The sequence below is a fragment of the Lolium rigidum genome, chromosome 2, assembly GCF_022539505.1.
Source record: "Lolium rigidum isolate FL_2022 chromosome 2, APGP_CSIRO_Lrig_0.1, whole genome shotgun sequence".
Lineage (NCBI taxonomy): Eukaryota > Viridiplantae > Streptophyta > Magnoliopsida > Poales > Poaceae > Lolium > Lolium rigidum.
Window position 1 is genome coordinate 84,206,044 of NC_061509.1, and position 8,116 is coordinate 84,214,159.

At 42.2% G+C, this 8,116-nt stretch overlaps 2 long non-coding RNA genes across 2 annotated transcripts; one reads left to right on the forward strand and one right to left on the reverse strand.

Moving 5' to 3' along the window:
• The first annotated feature begins 1,969 nt into the window (after positions 1-1,969).
• LOC124686837 lies at positions 1,970-3,349 on the forward strand. The gene is made up of 2 exons (XR_006997956.1): positions 1,970-2,453; positions 3,077-3,349. It is a non-coding gene; the product is annotated as an uncharacterized LOC124686837 (long non-coding RNA).
• A 263-nt stretch (positions 3,350-3,612) lies between these two features.
• Positions 3,613-5,080, reverse strand: LOC124686838. The gene is made up of 3 exons (XR_006997957.1): positions 4,930-5,080; positions 4,023-4,814; positions 3,613-3,917 (listed from the first exon to the last, which is right to left on the reverse strand). It is a non-coding gene; the product is annotated as an uncharacterized LOC124686838 (long non-coding RNA).
• Positions 5,081-8,116: the final 3,036 nt, after the last annotated feature.

Sequence of the window (8,116 nt, forward strand, 5' to 3'; positions counted from 1 at the left end):
GGATCCGGCGACCGATCGCGCGCCAGCGATCGGTCGTTCGGCCTCGCTCCCGCGCTGGTTTATATGGGCCTGCTTTTTCCGGCCCAACTATGGTTTCCCTGCAAAACACATGAGTGAGATGATGAACTTTTTGTTGTAAATAATCCATAATTTTTATAGGATTTGTTGTTAACAATTGTTGTAAAGAGACAACTTTTTTTTTGATGCTAATAACAAAGTGATTTTTTATTTTGTTGTAACCATTTGTGACTTTGGATAAAATAGTAGGTGATTTTTGTTGTAATTCTATCTGTAGCAAAATTAAATGTCGCTTGACCACTTGGCATCATTTTGCAAACATATTGATTTTTTATTGTAGTCGTTTGTGACTTTTTGTAAAAAAAGTTGGGAACTTTTGTTGTAATTCAATATGTAACAAATTAATATTTTATTCTATTTTTTTGCAAACATATGAATTTTTGTTGTAATAGTATCCGGTTTTTCTTAATAATAATGGCTATTTTTGTTGTAAATTTATCTCCAACAAAATAATTTGTTGGTTTAACCACTTTATTGTGACATTATTTTTAAAAAATGTTGCGACTTTTTGTTATAATAGTATATATTTTTTGTACGCGGAGAGAGGATTTTTGTTGTAATACTCTTCACATTAGGGGTGCTTTGTCGTTTTAAAGTGAAATATCTGGACTGCGGGTTGGTTTTCAGAAAAGGGAGGGTGGCAAATGTAAAATTAAATTTACACTAATTCTGGACATCGGATCCCGATTGGACGGCGCGGAAACGACCGATTTTGGGGCCTCCGATCGGCCGACCGACGCAGAGCGTTACCCTAAAATTTTTCACTGGCTTTGTAAATCTAGCTGCGTGATACTAAAGTTTTCAACTGACTTCTTTTAATGGACGGACTAATTAATACTCGGGATTTACTACAAAGGCGACATTGGCATGTCACAGATGATACACATCGTGTTTTGTGTCCTACCCGAGCTTATGAAGACAAATTTCATTTATTTTTCAACTGGAATTTCAATCGACGTATTTTGAAGCATATTCAAATTCAGTGGCCTAATAGTGATGATCTGCAAATTGTTATTGATGGTGCTAGAAGGAGTCTCTCCAAGAAATTCTTCATGGAAGTTCTTATAACAGTATGTTGGCACATTTGGCTTAGGAGGAATGGGCGACTTTTGCTAGTTAGAGTTCTAATTTCGTACATGATATGTCCATGCTTAGGCATAGGATGAAGTCCAAATACCATGATGATCTTATATGGCATGGATAACTTCTCTTCCATAACCTTGTAGAGTTTCTAGGTAGGTGAATAGTTTTATTTCTTTGGAGACTTCTTGTAATTTCAGTTTAATATAATAAATTTGTTATGGGTTTTTCTTTTTTGCCTCGTAGTCTAGAGTCAAAAAATTGGCTACTTTTGCAGTACCTTTTACCACTCAGGATTAGAGAGAGGTATGAATTGAGTGGAAGGTTCAGATTAAGTGAAGAACATTAGGCCCGGCAGGTCCAGCAAGAGAGCAAATCCCTAGCAAAAAAAAAAAAAAAAGGGAAAATAATAGTATCAGGCCAAGGCCCATGAATTGCCGAAGCAATGCAGCCCCTAGCAAATCCCCACGCCGTCTCCAGCAACAGCGAGCACACCTCCGCCTCCATATCCACCAGCCACCACGGCCGCCGCCATCGCCGCCTCCAGCGAGCACGCCGCGGCCTCCACATCAGCCAGCCACCACGCCGCCGCCTCCATCTAGCCCACGCCCGCTGCCCACACGGACGATCATGACGCCTACACGTCGCACCTGGCCACCCGCCCAAGCACTCCGCCGCGAGCTCGCAACATTCGTTGCCTCCTCCACACCTGAGGCCCCGTCCGTGGACCACCAGCGACGCCGCCGAACCCTCTCCCGCACAGAGCCGCCTTGACAGCACACCACTCGACGCCCTGTACGATTTGTGGTTTACTTCCAGGTGTGTTACTGAATGTAGTGGTCATACTAATTCTAATTTCCTAGCAGATATGGGCACCCAATTGGATGAGCCCTTATTCAGCAAGTGACCCCGGATATCATTCATGTATGGAGATTGTTCGTGCAACCTGACGCTCTGACTCTGCTTTGAATTGTCTGCAATCAGTTTTTTTTATAGATGAAACAGCTTGATATTTGAACAATTTATCAATGTCGATGACACAACCAGTACACGTGAAAACCCCCAAAAGCCATTGGTGTATGCAGATGATATGGCTGTCATCTCTTTTAGTTTTAGTTGCATTTACTGAAGTGTTCTGTCACTTAATTCTGCAAATCAATGATCAACCTAACCCAGGTATCCATTCTAATTACTCATTTCAGTACCATCCTACCAGACCCTTGTATACATTATGTTCTCACTAGATATGATGCTGAAGAAAAAACTAAGTGCACGAAAGAAAGAAGTGGTAGCTGGTAAGGAATTTAAAGTGAAAATTTTGCAACTGCTTGATGCTCAAGTTTATATTACTAGTATTCTTAATGCTTAAATTTGTGTGTTTGATTTGCTGGAAACAGATGGATGCAACAACTGATCAGGTTAAAAAAAGATGAAGCAAGGAATGTTGGTTCCCGGGCTCTAAATCTGAAGCAAGGAATGTTGGTTCCTGGGCTCTAAATCTGAAGCAAGGAATGTTAGTTCCTGGGCTCTAAATCTGAAGCTTCCTTTTGGTGAGATAGATGTGGAGGAGAATCTGGAGCTGCTCAGGAGGCTGTTGGGTCCTGAGCATGTCGAGGTCCTGATGATAAGTCATTGTTGACGTGCAATGTGAACCTTACATTTTAATCTGGCCTGTATGACGTTCCTGAAGAAATGCACTGGCCAAACCAGCCAAATAAGGCTCTAAGTACTTACATTTTAATCTACCCAGAAATCTGAAGGTGATGTCGTGTACATAAATAAGGCAGGATAATGGTGCAAGAGTAACATTTGCATATGTGCAGTTTATTTGATAGTTTGCAACTCATCGATGGTAGATAATCTAGTATATATTTTGTCATATGAAACTGCAATTTTGAAACTTTCTCATGATCTGTAGGAGGAGAAGATGTCGCTGCTGGTGGCGCGCCATCGGGACTGACGGAAGGCGATGGCAGGGACACCGCAACCCCATCATGGCGAGCATTAGATATTGTTCTCAATTAGAAAAATCTTGATGATGTAAATTATCATATCATTGTGAGCATGAGCGTTGTTATGAACTTTTGATGAGTATGTTCTGGTCCAGTCATTAGCAGATTGATGGTGGTGTATTTTTATTTGAGTTGTACTCAGAATTATCACTGTTCAAGATTTTCGTGCAAGTCTGCTAGTTCTTAGTCAAGCAATCTAGTTGTGCAAGTCTAGCCATTTGCTAGCAGTTAACTTGGCAAGCTAGAGTCCGCTGATCCTGATCACGTATGAAACTTCAGTTTGATTAAAATTTTGGTGTGTGGATTGGATTTGCATGTTAGCTCCAAAATTTAAATCTGAAATGCCTCACTTCCATCAAGTATATGTTTGACTATCTGGGTCTGCTACTTGTATGCTTTGTTCTGTTCAGCTGCAGCTACCTTTCTTTCTCTGGTAGTAACAAAGCAAAACTCCCGATGTGCCATTTGAGACCTAAGAAAAATCATCTAGTAGCGCCCCAACAATGGTGGCACATACAAGATTTAAACTTTGATACAAATATTTCATTAGCTATGTGTTCACAGTTCTCTACATATAGAGTCAAATTTCATCTGTAATTGCTAAATTTGGTGTTCCTTCTCATTCAAAAGGTGGACCAATGAAGCCAATGCATCTTGTAGACTATTGCTTGAAGCCATTGTGCAATAGTTTACCATCTCTTTAGCATACTTCTTGAGAAGGTCCTCCCGGATTGACAAACTACAATCCTACATACATTAGTATCAGCAGACCAAAAAAGTTAGTGCAACGCAATTAAAAATTGTGTTAGAAATATTACACAATATTATATATGAACACAAAAGAAAGATCACCTCTGGCACATTGCATTTTAGAAAGCACAAACATACGTCATTTTCTGTGTAATAGATGTGTCGCATTGCCGGTTCATGGCAAGCACATTGGAGCTCTGGCAGATCAGAATCATCTATGGCAGGCGATCCATAACAACGGAAACACGAGATGGATTCACTCGTTGACATATTCGAGATTTTTTTTGAACTTACAGAGAACCATGTAGACATCATTTACAAATAATTCAACAATCTAAATTAAGAAAACTATAACCAACCATTGCAGCTGTTAGTGAAGCAGTGTACTAGTCTTTTGGAGATATGGTTCAGGACCTAAACCTAAGTATCAAGTTCAGGACATTTTACCTTGTCCATTAGTTTCAGAGAATCGCATGTAGCATGTCTTCATGTTTAGGTAGGACAAATAGAACCTAGGATTACCTTCTCCTTCATTTTACAAGCATGTAGACAGCAACATGAACAACCATGGAGCACTTGGACAGCACCAGCGAGTGAGCCAACTCAGTGAAGAAAAACACCATGTTCTCCACTTGCATAATCAACAACAGAAACTTCTGCATTACACAAACTCACTTTATGATGTATTCAATCTTCCAGTGCGAGTACATCTGAATCTACTTATTGTGGCGTATTTGATGATTAACTCCTTATACTTCTTCGAACCAGATGAATACATTGCCTTTGTAAAGCGCAAAAGGAAGACATATGGTGTAGGAACGGTCAGGTTCCACTATAGCCTGTTCAAAATCGCCTTCTCCATCCTTAGTATCTGCTCTCTAGTGTAGGCACTATCTGATATAAAGATGAAATCGTTGACCTCCAGATTAAGTGGACAGAAATTTGATCAGAACATGAACTCAGTGGACAGTTGAAAGTGCATTTTAATCGAAATTCTTAAGTCTAGTACCTATGGAGCCCATATCTCCTCGTGCTTGCAGGCGATTAGCAGGGCCGACACACCTACCAAGCTGCAGCTCCCTCCGAAGCACAGGCTGCATCGAGAGGCACCGATCGATGATGTTGACCATAAGGTACAGAACTCCGCCATTGGGGAAGGAGGCGGCAGGGCGGTGGAGCGGGAGTTGGGCAATGGAAAGATAGCGGCGGCCGGGGAACCTCCCGCAGGAGCATGGCGGAAGAACAAGGGATCGAGATCTTACCCGCTGTGATCGGCAGATCTTGGGCTTGGGCTGGACCAGTCTATTGGGCTGGGCTCGTCTATTAGGCCAGGCCCGTCTTCACTTTATTTTTCCGAGGAGCGAGAATTTCCAGAGGTATGTAACATACCTCTCCAGTTTTGGACCGTGGTATGAATATATTTGGGCCGTTGGATTGACGGAAATTAACGACTGTAATTTATTTGAGGGTACCACAAAAGAACCCAAAAATTTATAACACGTACGTAGACGGTGTTTTCCGGCTCTTTTCTTGTGTTTTCTGTTGTGAAATCCGTACTATCAAGTTCATGTACACATACCCAGAATGCACCTCCACAACCATCCTAGTCTTGGTTGAGAGAATTCCCCAAAATCTCTTTGTTGCATTCTTCCATACTTAACCGGTAGTACCTGTGTAACAAAGGATAGTACCGCCTACCTCCTAGTTGCGGCACTATATTTGGCCACGCTAGCAATATAACTGAACTCGATCGATAGTGCAAGGGATACTTCCAGTCACCTCCAGGAGCGGTGTATTATCGGTCTCACCCAGTACTTCTTAAGCTATTTATGAGTGCAGAAAGCTTTGTGGTACCCCTTATCAGACCGACGGTAGCTCGGAAATACCATACTTTCTAATTTTTATTGAGTTTAGCCGGTACTACCGCTGGTGCAGTGTCGCCTAGCACATATTAATGATGCTTGTGATGAAGAGATCGAAGAAGCGGTAGTACCGCTTATGTCGAAGACGCAACAGTCATATTTTAAAGGACCATTTAAAAGGGAGAGCTTCCTCCCCACAAGAGCTCTCTCTTGGATTTTCCTTTCTCCTTCATTAATTCAGGAGCTTCATAGTCGTAGATCTCTCTACCTACCCACTCAAATCACCTTGTTGCACCACAGGGTGAAGGGGTGTGTTTGTGGGCAACTTGACTTCACACCGCTCATCAGAAATTAATATTACGAATTACAATATAACAATTACCTTTGAGGGAGAAAAACCAAGCATTACATTGACCGGTGCGGAGGATGCGTGAGCACGCTGCAGATTACTCCCAGTGTTGTCCCCCCCCCCGCGTACGGGAACACTAGTTTTGATTTCCTTGTAAATGTGTCAAGTCAGTTGCATTTGAAGTGAGAAGGAATCCCGGTTGGAAAAAAAAATTCAGACAGATACAAGAATGATGTAGTAAAGCTGGAGTATATGTGTAATTATGATGTACATCGAAGAAATTAACAAGAGTTAACTATTATAACAACTATGCATGACAATACTACTGATCACATGACTACATGAGCGAGAAGGAAGCCCTGCTGCCATATGCAGCAATCGATGCCACGAACACTTCCTCACGTATGTGTGTTTTAGTCGACTTATTAAATCCTCTCGGCCCAAGCACCCGACGACAACCTTAGCTCCGTTCATCAGAGGTTAGTTCGCAATATAACACGTGAGGATGCGCAGCCAAGAGCTTATGTTAGGGACCAAACAGTCAGATTTTGAAGGACCATAGAAAAGGGAGAGCTTCCTCCCCAAGAGCTCTCTCTTGGTTTTTCCTCTCTCCTCCATTAATTTAGGAGCTTCAAAGTCCTAGATCTAATTAATATTATGAATTACAATATAATTTTTTTATTTTACCTTTGAAATAGGGGAATATTGGGAGAGAAAAACCGAGCATTACACTGCCCGGTGTGGAGGATGCATGAGCGCGCTGGAAATTGCTCCTCGGCCGGTATGAGAGCACTAATTTTGTTTTCCTTGTAAATGTCTCAAGCCAGTTGCATTTTAAGTGAGAAGGAATCCCGGCCAGCAAAAAAGTTCAGACAAATGTACGCTGTAAATCTAGCTGAGTAATTAATGTGTGCATATATTGACACAAGAATCATTCAGTAAAGCTAGAGTATATGTGTAGTTAGCAGAAAATTAACATGGAGTTAACTATCATAACAACTATGCATGACAATACTACTGATCACATGACTACATGAGCGAGAAGGAAGCCCTGCTGCAATATACATTAATCGATGCTACGCACACTTCCTCACGCGTGTGAGTTTTGGTCGACTTGTTAATTCCTCTGGGTCCAAGCATCCGGCTACAACCTTAGCTCCGTTCATCAGAGGTTACCTCACAATATAACTAGTGAGGATGCCGCCGGGGGGTGGGGGGTCGGTCCAGTGGGACGCGCACATGCATAGATAACGGTAGCTTATCGATCCCACAAGAATGTAGAAAATTAACTACATCTGGTGTCTTTTCTGTGAAATCCATGTATGCGGATATGATGAATGACACTAATGGCTTTCAGCGCAATTCTAGTTACAATATGGGGAGCAACTATGGGTATGGAGGGAATCACCATCGTTGGAACGCAGCTCGTGGTGGAGGTTCTCAGTATCGTCCTAGAGATAATGGGAATGGCATGCAAGCACGGAGTGCTATTGACGCAGATCTCCTCCACCAAATGGTGCAAGCGGTTGTCGCAGCAGTCACGACAGCCACCAAAATTGCTGAACCAACTCAGAGTGCACCTCATATTGTAGCAAATTCTGAAAATTTTGTAGGGGTTACGGATCAGCATGTGATGACGCCGGTTGCGGCGCCCAATGTAGTCCCACAGTCGACACAGGGTGTTCAAGATATACAGGTGGCAGGAACTAAAGGTAAGGAGAATGAGGGCCAAGGTCCTCCAAAGAAAAAGAAAGACGACAAAACAGGGTGTTTTCGATGCAAACAACCTAGACATTATATTGATGACTGTCCCACGCCTTTCTGTGATCTATGTGAGTCAGTTCATCATACAACTCCTGCTTTATGATCGCCACGCTTATAGGCGATTTTATAGGCGTCGTAGTATTCCTTCACCTACATGCTCACTACCATCTCCAAATATCTCGCTCCACCACGAGGTACACTATGCTTTTCAACTAAAATTG